We start from the raw sequence: 16,996 nt of genomic DNA, 5'->3' as shown, positions 1-16,996 counted from the left end.
CTGTTGAGCACAAAGAATACAGAAACTGATTCTGGAAAGTCCAAACCTCTGGAAATCAAGCTCCCAGATGATGGTGCCCCATTGGAAGACTTATCTAAACTTGGAACTAGTAATTCAAGATTGAAGATGCAGTTATCTCGGAAAGACTTGTAGAAAGTCTTACTGTCTGATGGCTTGGACCCCTGCTTCTTGCATACTAAATCAACAAGTTTTTTGAGAGAGCTGTATTAATAAAACCACTGTCAGGTTGAACTGAAAGAGACATGGAAAGGAGAGATTGAAGGAGAAATAGTCTTAAGAAAAAAACCATGGAAGTTGAGATCTGGAATTAAGACATTGCCTTGGGCCAAGAGAGGAACCCAACTCATGTGGACAGAGAGGGTGAGTTTGCCCCAGCAGTTGAAGAGGGTAGATGTTCCCACCCAAAGTTCGGGGGTGGAGGAGAGTTTTGCCACCCAAGGGTGCACAGAGGGTGGAGCACATTCCCCAAGGATTATGGCAGTTAAGGTCAGCACCCCACAGGTCTGAGAGGGCGGGCCTGTCCCCCATGGATTAGGGAAGGCCAGGTGGTCAACTTGTTGCTTTGAGAGGGTTGAGCCTGTATGCCAAAGGTTAGGGAGGATGTTGCCTTCACCTCACTGTACTAGGAAGGTTAAGTCTCTAACCCAAAGTTTGGGTAAGGTGTGGCAATCACCCAAACACTCTTGGAGGGGAAGTCTGGAACTTGGTTGACACCCAGATGCTTGATAAGAGTGGAACCAAGAAAATGGCCACCCGGCAAGCCTGTGGAAAGGGTGAGTTCCCATAAGGCCACAAGGATAAGAAACCGTCTTCTTAAGAATGACTCTCAGCCTTTGAAATGGAATGGAGGATGCCCTGCAGGCTTACTGAACTGTAGAGGACCCATGACTCATGTTTCCCTCCCAATTTCTCCTTATTGTAATGAAAATGTTTATCCTTTGTCTGTCCATTTGTGTATTGGAAGCAGATGAATTGTTTTGTAAGTTTCAGAGGGCTATAGCAGATGGGCAGACGGGACTTTGCCCCAAGACAAACTGTATTTCTTTAAATTGATTGTGATATGATTTAGTACTTGCATTGTTACTGATTTAAGGTTTTTCGAATATTGTAATATCTTTTTGGAATTCAGATGGTAGAGTGTAGCGGTTTGATATAGTTATAAATTCCAAAAATATTGGATTATGTTTGTAAACATAATCTGTATATATTATATATATATGTGTGTGTGTGTGTCTGTTCCTGGGCATGATTAAATTATGATTAGGGCTTTGATTGGCCCACATTAGTAGGGTGAATCCCTGCCCTTTGGTGGGTGGGGACTCACAGATAAAGGATATGGCAAAGGACATGGTTGGAGGTTCTTGGTGTTGGAGCTTTGATATTGGAGTTTGATGCTGAAGTCTTAAGGTGGAACCCCGGGAAGTAAGCACACAGAGGAAAGAGTAGCAAGCTCTGGGAATAGAGAAACCCTGAGCCTGGAGAAAAGCAAGCCCTGGGAAAAGAGGAACTCTGAGCCTGGAAAGAAGCAAGACCCAGGAAGAGAGGAACCCTGAACCTGGAGAGAAGACCTAGGAAGAGAGGAACCCATGAACCCTGAACTCTCACAGACATTGGCAGCCATCTTGCTCCAACATGTAAAAGTAGACTTTGGTAAGGGAAGTAACTTATGCTTTATGGCCTGGTACCTGTAAGCTCTTGCCTCCAAATAAATCCCCTTTATAAAAGTCAGGAGATTTCTGGTATTTTGCATCAGCATCCCTTTGGCTAATACAAAGCCCTTTGCCTATTCAAAGAAAAAATTTTTTTTCATTATTTTGTTGTTGTTGAGTTGTAGGAACTCTATTCTGGATATTAAACCCTTATCTAATACATGATTTGCAACTATTTTCTCCTCTTCTGTAGGATGTCTTTTCACTTTCTTGATAATTTCCTTCTATAAATGAAAGTTTTTAATTTTCATATCAAATTTATCTGTTATTTCTTTTGTTACTTGTTCTTTTGGTATCATATCTAAAAATCCATTGCTGAATTCCAGGATATGAAGATTTACCCCTATGTTATCTTCTAAGAGTTTTATAGTTTTAGCTCTTGATCCATTTCAAGTTGATTTTTGTGTGTGGTATGAGGTAGGAATCTAACTTCATTCTTCTATACGTGGATATCCTGTTTCCCAATACCATTTGTGGAAGAGACTATTCTTTCCCCACTCTACATACTTAGTACCCTTATAAAAAATCAATTGGCCAGAAATATGTGGGTCTATTTTTGAACTTTCAATTTTGTGCCTCTGATCTATTTGTCTTTGTACCAGTACCACAGTGTTTTGATTACTGTCACTCTGTAATACAATTTGAAGTCAGGAGGTGTGAATCCTTTGATCCTGTTCTTTTTCAAGATGGCTTTGACTATTCAGGGTCCCTTGCAGTTCCATATAAATTTGAAGATCAATTTTTCTATTTTTGCAAAAAAGGCTACTGGAATTTTAGTACGGATTGTATTGAATTTGTACATGAGCAGATGGTATTTTTTAAAAATGGGAAATTTTATATCAAAATCCAAGTTTACCACATATCTTAAAAAATTAAAATATCTACAAAATTGGGCCTGAATTCCTGCATGGCAGCTATATATTGAGCTGTGTAGCAGCTGCTTCCTTCAAGTGGGGCTGAAATTCAGGTGCAACCTTAGATTTCACTCTTGTGGAATATTTATAGATAAAACCTATGTTAAGTTAATTAAGGAATTACCCTAGGCAAGGATTCTTAACTGGGGTTCACATGCAAACTGTTTTTTTATACATCTATTTTTCTGCAGAGAGGTTCCTTCATAGATTTCGTCATATTCTCAAAGGTATTCATCCTTCAAATAGTTAAGAACTACTGCTCTAGTACAATTTATAATATCCCAAGTGTCACAACACTAGTTAAATTAAGTTTTCAGAGATTTGCATATAAATTTGGTAATTGTGAATGGAATTCCCAATTTTTGCAAAACAAATGAATCTTCAACAGATTCCAACTTGTAAAAAGGTTCGTGTGTATCAGCTGATAGTTTAATGTTAAGTTTATTTGCCCACAGAGAATCTGTTACTTAGAAACACCCCATGACATTTTAGTAGCATGATGTATTCCTTTTCTTTTCCAAACAAATACGTGTTTAGTATAATCACATGTTATTTTTAATAAAATCCTGCTTTTCCTTGTGTGGCTTCACATTCTTCACATTTTAGGAAAAGAAAAAATATGCTAGGCTGTAAGGTTTTATTTTATCCATTCTTATGTAGAAAGGGAATCATAATTTCACAGAAGAAGTAGTCATGCTTTTATTTTTTAGTTGTAAAATCACTAAGTTCTATTTACAGAGTTAGAAACATTTACTCCTTTCCAAATAAAAGCCTGTAACAAATCAACCTCCAGCCATGACTTTATCCTTTAATATTCTGTTCAACGTGTTGAAGCAAATGACATGAGTAATATGTTAAAATATGTTGAAGCATTGTTTAAGATGTTTAAAATCAAACATGTATCAACCCATGACTGCACTGTTTATAGTATATTTTAGTTTCTCTAAAAATTTCTCACAGATGCCCTCTGGTTTCTTTGGATTAAGTTCAATTGTAGCTAACATTCATAGGGCCAGTAATGAAATACTTAAAGAAACAAACTTTCCTAGCAGAAACATCTGTCTCATACGCTGCCCGCTACCCAGCTACAGATGGTAAATCCTGGGTTTGAAAATATAGGCTATCTTATTCTATCCTTGTAGACTCACTTAGAGGTTTATTCTGAGGTAGAACTCTATCTACATGACAGGTTTATTGATCAAATATTTTGCCAGTTTGACTGGGTCTTTTAAATACAGTTTTCTCCCCTTTGAGATGTTATAAGTAAGCACAGTGAATCATACTCACAGGCCACACCTACTTTTCTTTCCCATATTCAAGATTTTTTTTTATTATTTTTTTTTATTTTATTGACTTTGTAATAATATTACATTAAAAATATATATGTGAGGTCCCAAGATTTTTAAAATCTACTTCTAATGTACTCACTTGTCTAAGAAGAAATGTTTGACATTGGGCTCACTCAGCCTAAAGAATCTGCATTTGTGGAGCCTCATGCTTAAGTACATTCCTGGTTATGTTTGATTCTGTTCTGTGCAATGGACATGAACATCTAAGTGAGATAGTAGAAAGGCAGATAAATTGGGTTTTGTTAATCCCGCACCTTCTCATCGGGAAGATACTGTAGATACATGGAGAGCCATTAGTTAGCTGAGCCACTGAGAATGCAACTGCAAAGTCTAGCCATAACCCACTGAATGTACTGGGGGAGAGTGTAAACTACAATGTAAACTATAATCCATGTGGTACAGCAGTACTCTAAAATGTATTCACCAAATGCAATGAATGAGCCACAATGATGAAAGAGATTGTTGATGTGGGAGGAGTGGGGTGGAGTGGAGTGTGGGGTATATGGGAACCTCATATATTTTTTAAAATTAATTTATTGAAATATATCACCTACACAAAAACATACATAAGCAATATGTGTATAGTAATAGTTGTGAATTTACAAAACACACATATAACATCATACAGGACTCTCATAACTCACCCTACCACCAACACCTTACATTGTTAAACCTTTTTAACTAATGATTAAAGAGCATTGTCAAAATATTACTACTAACCAAAGTAATTTTCCCCCAACCCTCCCTATTATCTTTATGTCATTTATATATGAACATACTTAAACAATTAAATGTATAGTAAAAGTTGTGAACTTACAAAGCAAACATGCATAACATCACACAGGGGTCCCATATCTCAACCCTGCACCAACACCTTGCATTGTCATGAGAAGTTTGCTACAAATTACAAAAGATTATTGTCAAAATCTTACTACTAATTATAGTCCTTATCTTCCATTTGCTGTGTTTTTCCCCCAACATTATTATTTTTTAAATATATATTTTTTATGACAGAAATTGTAAACTTATCAAACATGCATATATACAGAATTCCCAAGCAACACCCCTCTATCAACACACCAACTGTGGTGGAACATTTTGTTATGGATAAGATAATATCATCTGATTGTTACCATGCCCATAGTATACTTTTGGCTCACATTTTTCATGTTGCCCCAGTATCAACACAGTACATCTTTGGCATGGATTGCAAGAATATTATAACTGCTAACCACAGTCCATAGGTCATTCCAGTTGTATTTTTCCCATGCATTCCCAACACCCTGCAGTAGTGATATACGTTTGCTCTACCTCACAAAGAACACACTTGCATCTGTACCATCAACCACAATTCTCATCTACCTCTTGGTTTATGTGCTATTCAGTTCCTAGATTATTCTCTAGCATTCTGTCAATTGGCATTTGCATCCCTAGTCTACCATTTTCAGCCACATCCCTATTTATAAACTAGCTATTACTATTTTTACCATCCATTCTATACATTTCCATGCTTTTACAGTAAAGTTATTTAAAACTTCTACATATATTAAACATCAGTAGTCCATCTCAGTCCTTTTCTTATCTCCATTAAGAATCCACCACCTACCACCAAGTCTTGAAGATATTTTCCTATAATTTATTCTGGAAATTTTATGGTTCTTGCTTTTATTTTTAGGTTTTTGATCCATTCTGAGTTAAATTTTGGATAAGGTGTGAGATAGAGGTCCTCTTTCCTTCTTTTGGCTATAGATACCAGTTCTTTCAGCACCACTTTGCTAAATGGACTGTTCCACCTGAGCTGTATGGGTTTGACTGACTAATCAGAAATCACGTGACCGTACAAGTAAAAGTCTGTTTCTGAGCCATCAGTTTGGTTCCATTGGTCTAGGTATCTGTCTTTATGCCAGTACCAAGCTGTTTTTACCACTATAGATTGGTAGTATGACTTAAAGTCCAGAGATGAGGATTTGCTTTTACTTTCATGATGTTTCTGGCTATTTAGGACTCCCTACCCTTCCAAATACATTTGCTAATTGTGTTTTCAATTTTTTTTTTAAATGCTGGTGGAATTTTTATCAGGGTTGCATTGAATCTGTGTATCAATTTGAGTAGAAGTGACATCTTAATGATCTTTTTTTTTTTTTAAGATTTATTTATTTATTTAATTCCCCCCCGGTTGTCTGTTCTCTATGTCTATTTGCTGCGTCTTGTTTCTTTGTCCGCTTCTGTTGTCGTCAGCTGCACGGGAAGTGTGGGCGGCGCCATTCCTGGGCAGGCTGCACTTTCTTTTGCGCTGGGCGGCTCTCCTTACGGGCGCACTCCTTACGCGTGGGGCTCCCCTACGCGGGGGACACCCCTGCGTGGCAGGGCACTCCTTGCACCCATCAGCACTGCGCATGGGCCAGCTCCACATGGGTCAAGGAGCCCCAGGGTTTGAACTGCGGACCTCCCATGTGGTAGACAGACGCCCTAACCACTGGGCCAAGTCCGTTTCCCCTTAATGATCTTTAGTTTAGTTTTTTTTTTTAAGATTTATTTATTTCTCTCCCCTCCCCCCCTGCCCTAGTTGTCTGTTCTCTGTGTCTGTTTTGCTGTGTGTTCTTCTTTGTCCGCTTCTGTTATTGTCAGTGGCACGGAAATCTGTGTTTCTTCTTGTTGCGTCGTCTTGCTGTGTCAGCTCTCCATGTGTGCGGCGCCATTCCTGGGCAGGCTGAAGTTTCTTTCATGCTAAGCGGCTCTCCTTACGGGGCGCACTCCTTGCACGTGGGGCTCCCCTACACAGGGGGCTCTCCTTGCACATGGGGCTCCCCTATGCGGGGACACTCCTGCATGGCAGGGCACTCCTTGCACACATCAGCACTGCGCATGGACCAGCTCCACATGGGTCAAGGAACCGTGGACCTCCCATGTGGTAGATGGACGCCCTAACCACTAAGCCAAGTCCGCTTCCCTAGTTTTTTTTTTTAATATGACACTTTATTTATTTTTATTTTTATTTCTCTCCCCTTCTCCCCCCACCCCAGTTGTCTGTTCTCTGTGTCCATTTGCTGTGTATTCTTCTGTGTCCACTTGTATCCTTAGCAGCACTGGGAATCTGTGTCTCTTTGTTGTTGTTGTTGTTGTTGTTGTCGTTGAGTCATCTTGCTGCATCAGCTCTCCGTGTGTGCAGCGCCACTCCTTGGCAGGCTGGACTTTCTTTCACACTGGGTGACTCTCCTTACAGGGCGCACTCCTTGCACATGGTGCTCCCCTACACGGGGGACACCCCTGCGTGACACAGCCCTCCTTGCACGCATTAGCATTGCACATGGGCCAGCTCCACATGGGTCAAGGAGGCCCTGGGTTTGAACTGTGGACCTCCCATGTAGTAGATGGACGCTCTATCCATTGAGCCAAGTCTGCTTCCCGATCTTTAGTTTTCCAATCCATGAGCATGGAATGTTCTTCCAGTTATTTAGGACTTTTTTTCTTTCTTTTAACATTGGGTTGCAGTTTTCTGAATACAAGTACTTTACATCGTTGGTTAAGTTTATTCCTGACTACTTGAGTTTTATCTGTCATATTTTATTTTCACCACTCTTTTGACACTTTTAGTTACTTTTATTGATATAATCTTCACTTCTAGACTCTTCCAGGCCTTTCTCTCCTATCTTTTTGATTCAGGTTCTAGCACACCCTTTAGTATTTCCTGGAGATCTGGTCTCTTGCTTAGAAATTCTCTCAGTTTCTGTTTATTTGTGAATATTCTCATCTTGCTCTCATTTCTTTTTTTCTTTTAATATGGAATGCTTCACAAATTTGCATGTCGTCCTTGTGCAGGGGCCATGCTTATCTTCTCTGTATCGTTCCAATTTTAGTATATGTGCTGCTGAAGCAAGCACTTGCCCTCATTTTTGAAAGACAGTCTTGCTGGATATAAAATTCTTGGCTGGAAATTTTTCTCTCATAGTATCCTAAATATATCAGACCACTGTCTTATTGCGTCCATGGTTTCTGTTGAGAAATCAGCACTTAATCTTATTGGATATCCCTTATATGTTATGCATTGCTTTTCTCTTGCTGTTCTCAGAATTCTCTTTGTCTTTGGCCTTTGACATTCTGATTAGTATGTGTCTTGGGGTTGGTTTATTTGGATTTTTTCAGATGGAAGTATGTTGTGCTTCTTGGACGTGGATATTTATGTCCTTCAATAGGGTTGGGAAGTTTTCTAACATTATTTCTTTAAATATTTCTTCTGCCCCTTTCCATTCTCTTCTCCTTCTGGGACACCCATGACATGTATGTTTGCACATCTCTGACTGTCATTTAGTTCCCTGAGACCTGTTGATTTTTTTCCATTCTTTTCCTCATCTGTTCTTTTGTATGTATGTTCACTTTCAGAGGCCATTTTTTTCAAGCTCACCTTGAAATCCTTTGTTCTGCCCCTTCAAATCTGCTATTATATGATTCCAATGTTTTCTTAATTTCATTTATGGTGCCTTTCATTCCCATAAGATCCGCTATTTTTCTGTGCATGCTTTCCAATTCTTCTTTGTGCTCATCCAGTGTCTTCTTAATATCCATAATTTCTTTAGCCATCTCATTGAATTTATTAGGGAGATTTGGTTGAACATCTATGAATAGTTGTCTCAACTCCTTTATGTCATCTGGAACCTTATCTTGTTCCTTTAACTGGGCCATATCTTCCTGTTTCTTGGTGTGGAATGTAATTTTCGGTTGGTGTCTTAGCATCTGAATCACTAGAGTATTTATTCTGGGTGCGGTTTTTCTCTTTAGTTTAGGGCTTCCTGCCCTTTTTCCCTTGCTGGTTGTTTAGTAGGAGCCAAGGATGTAATTGGTGCTATAAACCGTGGATGCTCAAGCTGCCCTCATTGCCCCAGGGACCGATGAAGCTTCTCCCAACTTTCTTCTTTCCCAGAGGTAGGGATAGATTCACAGTTGAGTGGAATAATCCAAGTCCTGTAGGCCTAGACTGTAGTTGCCCAGAGAGACTAGACTGATGAAGCTTCACACAGCTTTCTCCCCTGCCTGGGGCATGGATGGAATTGCAGGTATGGGCAGCAATCTGTTCAGTGCAGTTCTAAGATGACCTTAGTTGCCCCAGTAGACTTTTAATTATTCAGTTTGTGCCAGCCAAAGGTACCCTCAGTTACCTGGATAGATTGGTGCTGAGCTAGCGAACCTCCTCCCTGCCAGAGGTGAGACTGAAGCCTACACTAAGACTGCAGCTGATCTGAGTGAAAGAAATCATTTTCTACCCTCACTTTGATATTTGGTCAGGCTGGCTTCCCCTCAGGCTGTGGGTGGAGTCAAAATGCAGCCACTGGGATTTTTCCAACTTGGACAATTTGACACCCCAGCTGTTCCTAGGGTTATTCCTTAGTCATCCAAGTCTACCAATCAGTAGCTGAAATTGGCAGCCAACTGCCTCCCCCTCCCCTGTCTTTGAGAAATGGAGCTCTGAATTCTGGTCACAGAACAGCTCCTGGGGCAACTTGTGCCACCAGAGTAGGACAATCACTGGCCTCCGCGGCTTGGCCGGCAGTTTCCCGGAGACGCTGGCGGAGGTCCTTGCAGCTTCCTCCTTGTCAGAGGTGGCACTGGGTCTTAGGCTAGACCTTCAATCTGACCCTGATGGAAAGAAGCCAGTCCCCACCAGCACTGGGATTTCCAGTCCACCCCACTTCTCCTTGTGCCAGGTGTGGAGTTAAGATGGTGGCTCCCCGCCTCTTTCTGACTTGGACAGGCTCAAATTTTAGCTGTTCTCAGGATTATACTGTAGCCCACTGAATTTTACTCATCAGTAGCTGAAGTTGGTGCCCAACCATCTCTTCCTCCCCCATTTTGTGGAGCTTTCAATTCCAGCTGCCAAACAGGTGGCCTGTGCCTCCAGTGGAGGATGGACATCAGCCTCTGGGGCATGGAGCACTCTACTTATGAATCTTCTCTGCAGATGGGCAGCCTCCTTCTTCCATTCCTTCAAGGATGTTGCAGGATGCCCTCCTGGCCTCCTGAAACCCCCAGATAGGTGCTTTAGCTAGCTCCAGAGAGCTCTGGGTATTACTAACTGCCCTGTAGCAGGAGCTGACTCTAGGAGCTCCTTACTCTGCCACCATCTTGCTGTCTCTCTCATGTTTTTTTTTTTTAAGATTTATTTTTCATTTATTTCCTTTCCCCCCCCACCCCGGCCCCAGCCATCTGCTCTCTGTGTCCACTCGCTGTGCCCCTCTGTGACCACCCCCATCCCCACCAGCGGCACTGGGAATCTGTGCCTCCTCTTTGTTGTGTCAGCTCTCCGTGTGTGCAGCGCCACCCCTGGGCAGGCCGCACCTTCTTTCATGCATGGGGCTCCCCTACGCGGGGGACACCCCCACGCAGCAGGGCACCCCCTGCGCACATCAGCATCGCACATGGGCCAGCCCCACACAGGTCAAGGAGTCCCAGGGCTTGAACCGCGGACCACCCATGCGGCAGGCGGACACCCTATGTATTGGGCCAAGTCCGCCTCCCCTCTTATATTTTTTAATGTAACATTTTTTGTGAGCCATGTATGTTTAAAAAAAAAAAAGGCAATTAAATAAAACAAAAAATTAAATAAATAAATCATTCATTATCCCCATTGAAAAAAAAAAGTCTAGTGTAGGCCCAGCAGCTACAGGCTGTGGGTAGGTCCATGCTCATCATTTGCATATTTTCTAGGATTGTAGTCACGCTATAATGGCAGGTTGAAGCCTAAAAGATTTACAGAAAATTCTCGCTGACACCTGATCTTCTGTAATAGACCCCTGCCATTTCCCCTATTATATTTCACATCAATCTAAAGAGTTAATTTCTTTAAACAATTAACATCTACAATATTAAGAGACATGGAAACCTTGAGCACGTTAACTAAACCTCCCTGCCTCATAGTTTTCTGGTTTCTATAAATGAAGATAATGAAACTCATCTTTATTTAATGTCCACCATGTACTCAGCCCTTTTATCCCCCCCACCCCCCGTGACTTTTTTGTTTGCTGTCTGCTTTTTCTGTGTCCATTCACTGAGCGTTCTTATGTGTCTGTATTTATTTTTATTTATTTACTCTCCCCGCTTGCAGCTTGCTTGCTGCGTGCTCTCTGTGTCCATTCGCTGCACGTTCTTATGCTTTTTTTTTTCTTGTCTCCCTTTTTGTTGCATCACCTTGCTGAGTTGGCTCTCTGCAGCGCTTGTGGGCCGGTGACTGTCCACAGCATGCAGGCGAACCTGCCTTCACAAGGAGTCCCTGGGATGCAAACCCAGGGCTTCCCATATGGTAGGGGGAAGCCAAACTGATTGAGCCACAGCCGCTTCCCTGTACCCAGAACTTTTTTGGACATCACCTCATTTTTTCTCCACATTAACCATGTAAGGTAGAGGTTGTTTCCCTTAATTTTATGGGTGAGGAAACTGGAATTCAGATTCTTGGTAAAATGGCCAAGACCATATCTAGTAAGGATTTGCTTTATATTTTTAACAACAAGAGACCAGTCTCTAAGTTTCATAGACCTCTAGGGCTTAAGGACCCCTAAGGGTCATCTGGTACTAGATTTTAGCTGGCCAGAAACTTCTGACTATTTTCATGGTTACTTTTAATATTTTTGAACTTTAAGTTGATCAGAATGTGGACTTATATTCAACTTTGGACAAATAGTTTGGTCATCTGCCAACATATAATTACTTCTCCTACCAAGAAACATTCTAATCTTTTTCTAAGGAAAAGCAGTGGAATAGAAATCATAGAGGATTTTACCCAGTTTAAGAGATTTTTCCCTTAAACAACAGAATTTAAGTTATTTCATTCTTTTAGGTCAGCATCTTGTGAACATAGTAATTCATGATATGTTTAAATGATGGCTTTGAAAAGTATGGTCAGTGTTGCTATTATGCAGAACAATCAGTTTGCTTACCATGTACCTTAATTGTTGTCAAAGTATGCCTTAATTGTTTGAAATATAAACTCTACTTTCTGATGGACCATGTCAGGAAATATTAATAAGATAAATTATTCCATATTAATTTGATGACCCTATATAAATCTTTTTCAGCTCCATTTCTCATTTTTTCTTTAAAAACCCTTAAATTTTGCAGGTTCATTTCTGTTTGTTTGAGGAGTATTAATATCACCTTTGGATACCTCATGTTTAGACTGGGGTGTCAAAGATGTGGGGCTCTTTCTTGATTCACCAGTCGTTTTAGCACCTACTTTGTGCACAGAATGGCTTGGTGGCTTAGATCACATAGAACAAATGGATGGAACTGTCTTGTTTGCAGTTGTAGATATACTGTTTTTTGAGCTAGATGCTGTCCATTGTCATCCTTTCCATACATCCCCCACCACCGACACCCCACACCAGTGAGTCTCCACTGCCATATTTGCAACCCTTCTGCAATCCACAACCTTCCCCAAAACAGCCAAATAATAATAATAAAATAAAAAATAAAAACAATTCTTTTGCACTGTGACTTTTATCACCATAAGAACTGATATCTTTTATGCAAATTGACAGTTTCTTCTGTATATTCCCCCAGTGTCTTAGTTTTTCCTCTTTATTTCCAAAGAAGGTTTAAGTTACAGAAAAGTCACATAAAAAAATATATAGGGTGGCAGCGGACTTGGCCCAATGGTTAGGGCGTCCGTCTACCACATGGGAGGTCCACGGTTCAAACCCCGGGCCTCCTTGACCCGTGTGGAGCTGGCCCATGCACAGTGTTGATGCACGCAAGGAGTGCTGTGCCACGCAAGGGTGTCCCCCGCGTAGGGGAGCCCCACGCGCAAGGAGTTCACCCCATAAGGAGAGCCGCCCAGCACGAAAGAAAGTGCAGCCTGCCCAGGAATGGTGCCGCATACACAGAGAGCTGACACAACAAGATGATGCAACAAAAAGAAACACAGATTCCCATGCCGCTGACAGCAACAGAAGCGGACAAAGAAGACACAGCAAATAGACACAGAGAACAGACAACCGGGGTGGGGGGGGGGGGAGGGGAGAGAAATAAATAAATAAATGAATCTTTAAAAATATATATCTATATAGGGGTGGAATAATTATATTTCTTAAGTGTAAATGGTGATAACCATTCTTGGCCTCGTTACCTCTGTAAGGATCAGGAGACACTGGACATGCAGTTTTCAGGAATATATATCTTGGGGCTTCCTCCTCCCCATTTTAATAAAAACAGTCATCTTAAAGAGTAATTAACTTTGACTTAATGAGGATAAGTTATGAGAAATCTACAGAATCATTGACAGGACCAGCTCCAAGAGAGATTGATTGTTTTGAGTGTCTTCCTCCACTTCTGTTGCTAACACCTCTGATACCAGGTGCCCGAAGCCCTCAAGTTGTTCACCAGCTGCCCAGACTCATGTATACCACATGGGTCTTCCCCTTTATTGGGTGGCACCCTGATACCCAGATTTTCCAGGATTCTCATTTAAACTCTCCTATGGAGGCAACTTGGGTCTGGTATAAGCAGTGCGTATTAAAGTCAGAAGGTACAGGTTAAGCCTAGACTCACCACTTAACTCACTGTGTCCTTCTGTGCGCCCCTTATCCTCTCTGAGCCCCAGCTACCTTATTTGCTTGCTTCATGGAGATATCACGAGGTTGGGAGGAGATTGAGGATGGGAACCTGGTTTGTGAACTCTACAGTAACCCACTGTTTCTGCTATTTGCACTGTGCCCATTCCTAAAGAATGAATGCTCAGCTGATTAAACCTTTGATGTCTTTCAGATCAGGTGGTCAGAAGTCTTACAAGTAAACATTCTTCACAGTATAATATTTTATACCATGCAGGGCTAATCCCATCTTATTGCACTGCAGCTTAAACGGAACCAAGATACCCAACTAACTTCACTACCCCTGAAAAACAGGATAGATTGGCTGCATCACAAACAGCTGTAATCAGAATACCTGGACAAGCCTTTTCCAAGGCAAAGGTTCTCCAGCTTGGGTGTTCCAGGAGTGTAGGTGGAACCGGGGAAAATGTTTATAGCTGGTTGGGGAAAAGGGGAAAGAAGGACCTGGAGACTGTGGCTTCATGTTTAATATGGATTGTGAAAAAAGGTATGTAATGTAGATAATACCTAGTCCGTTGGTTGGTTGGTTGGTTGGTTTAGGAAGTACCGGGTATTGAACCCAGGACCTTGTACATGAGAAGCAGGTGCCCAGCCACTGAGCTATGTCTGCTCCCCATATCCATTCGTTTTAAGGAAAAATAAGGGTAAAATGTATTCATCAAATGCAATGCATGTGCCACATTCATTGATGAAAGAGTCTGGTGATGTAGGAGGAGTGGGGAGGGTGGGGAGTGGGGGTATATGGGATCCTCTTATATTTTTTAATGTAACATTTTGTATGATCTATATATCTTTAAAAAATAAATAAAAATCTATCTAAAAAAAAGAAAAAGAAGGGGAGGGGGGAAACGGACTTTGGCCCAGTGGTTAGGGCGTCCGTCTACCATATGGGAGGTCCGTGGTTCAAACCCCGGGCCTCCTTGACCCGTGTGGAGCTGGCCATGCGCAGCGCTGATGCGCGCAAGGAGTGCCCTGCCACGCAAGGGTGTCCCCCGCGTGGGGGAGCCCCACGCGCAAGGAGTGCGCCCGTGAGGAGAGCCGCCCAGCGTGAAAAGAAAGAGCAGCCTGCCCAGGAATGGCGCCGCCCACACTTCCCGTGCCGCTGACGACAACAGAAGCAGACAAAGAAACAAGACGCAGCAAATAGACACCAAGAACAGACAACCAGGGGAGGGGGGGAAATTAAATAAATAAATGAATCTTTAAAAAAAAAAATAAAAAAAAAAAAGAAGGGGAGGGGACTTACTGCTAGCCTTTTCAAATAGAGAGCAAAGCTATATCATTTGAAGATAGAGGCAGTCCAGTCTATTCAAGTCCTCTTCACTGACATCCAAGGGCTCCACAGAACCCTTAAATAGCCCTGTTTAAAAATGATTTATCTGTTTTAGATGCTTTCTTTTGTAATGGGATCAAATGAATCCCAGAGAAGTAAAACAACTGCACAGTTGGAACAGATGGTCACCCATGTCTCATTTTAGTTACGCTACGCTGGCTGAAAATTGAACCCGGGACCTTGTATGTGAGAAGCAAGCGCTCAAACCACTGAGCCACATTGGCTCGCCCACCCGTATATCTTGATTCCTGGTGTGATCTTTAGTACTTTACTGAAGTCAATTTCTGATTTGAAATATTATCTACAATATGCCAAATCTGTAAATTAAAAATGTAGTTAGCTTTTCTTGTACATGCACGCTTTTCTTGCAAAGATGGCACACCATTAATATTTTCAGATAATAGCTAGGACTGGACTTCCTTGATGTACATACATATTAGTAACTATAGCATATTTCTGAAGCCAAACAGAATATTTGTTTATTAAAATATCATACCCTGAAGAATGTTTACTATACAGAGATTTATCATTAACTTACCATCTAGAACATGATGAAATTTCAAGACCAAACTAGTTCAATGTTAGACATATTTTGTTTTATAGATTGTAAAATCACTTGAAATGAATTCATCTTCAAACTTAAGAGTAAAATTCCAATCAGTCATTCTAATATTCAGCTGTCTTAGAGATTCTGCTACCAATGGGAAGAACATGTAGCGTAGGTTCTCCAGCGTGCTCTCTCCCACACACTGCTGAGTCGGGATCTCTTCATCTTGCTGCAGACTGTTAGGAATGGCCTCATCATCACTGGGACTTGTTAGTCTTTGTTTTGAGATCCAGTATCTGGAAATGCTTCTAGGGCTAGCCATGAGTCCGATTCTAGGCAAAGGAGGCTGAGAACCCTAGGATGCTTAATTGCATTACCACACTGTTTTATTGACTTATAGCATTTTCCTGTTTATTTGGTTGTCTATTTGATTACATGCTGATTGCTCCTTACCAGACCAGACTGTATCTTATCTTTTCATCACTAAATCCCTGTAGAACAGCATCTAGAATTTAGCTGAATAAAGTCAGAATGATAAATGATAGAAGGAGTGGTTCAGTATCAGTGTCTGTGTTGTCCCAGGTTGCTAATTCTATTGGCTCACCTTATTCAATTTGAGTCCCCTTTAACATTAGTTTGTTTTATTGCTTAGATTGTTGTCAGCCATTTATGTCAATCCTTTACAGCAAGAAGATTGTACAAGAATTCTTGTTAAATGAACAGATAACTTTATCATCTTGTTTTTACCTGTCTCTTACATTCAACTTAGCCAATTTGAATTAATGCTCCTGCATTCCTAAACTGATTATCAGTCTCAACTTTGTTCCATAAGATCCTATTACTGGTTCTTAGCCACCTGCCTTAAGCCTTTGACCCTTAAAAAGACTCTAACAGTCTTTTTGTTTTGTTTTTCTTTATAATTTTTTAATTAGAGAAGTTTACAGAAAAGTTATACAGAAAATATAGTTCCCACATATAACCCCTCTTGTTAATACATCCCCCTCTTGTTACAATTGATGAAAGAATATTACTATACTGGTACAATGAGCTATAGTTCATAGAATACATTAAGGTACACTGTGTTATATAATCCTATGGTTTTTTTATAACATTTATTCTAGTTATATATATATATATATATATAAACAAAACTTCCCTTTTAACCATAAGCAAATATGTAATTCAGTGGTGTTAGTTACACTTATAACATGGTGCTGCTCTTCTAAGAGTCTTGGTCATATTATTATTCTTATTTGTGTTGTAATCTCAGATTCCTACATATTATGAGAGGAGATAGAAAGATGGGCTTAGAAATAGTTTTAGTTCAAATGGAGCAAGTAAAACTCTCACATCTTGACAGGTGTCAACTTTGTTTGAAGATACTTGTTCCTATCAATTTTATATGAAATGTTGGTAGTAATAACTATATTCACTCTGCATACCATACTTCTCAAAATGCTTTACATTCTTCTCTGATTCTCGTAACAGCCCAGTGAAGTGGGGCTTAAATGTTCCTTTGTGGTGAAA

At 40.7% G+C, this 16,996-nt stretch overlaps 1 protein-coding gene and 1 non-coding gene across 3 annotated transcripts in view; one reads left to right on the top strand and one right to left on the bottom strand.

Moving 5' to 3' along the window:
• The window catches only part of CENPP (centromere protein P), a 431,610-nt gene that overhangs the window by 263,256 nt on the left and 151,358 nt on the right, over positions 1-16,996 (top strand). The gene's annotated exons all lie outside the window — the stretch shown is intronic.
• On the bottom strand, positions 7,768-7,874 carry LOC111762696 (U6 spliceosomal RNA). The gene has a single exon (XR_002795742.1). It is a non-coding gene; the product is annotated as a U6 spliceosomal RNA (small nuclear RNA).

The sequence above is a fragment of the Dasypus novemcinctus genome, chromosome 8 (assembly GCF_030445035.2).
Source record: "Dasypus novemcinctus isolate mDasNov1 chromosome 8, mDasNov1.1.hap2, whole genome shotgun sequence".
NCBI classification, from domain to species: Eukaryota; Metazoa; Chordata; class Mammalia; order Cingulata; family Dasypodidae; genus Dasypus; species Dasypus novemcinctus.
Note: the sequence above shows the minus strand (reverse complement) of the source record. Positions and strands in the feature narration are given on the sequence as shown.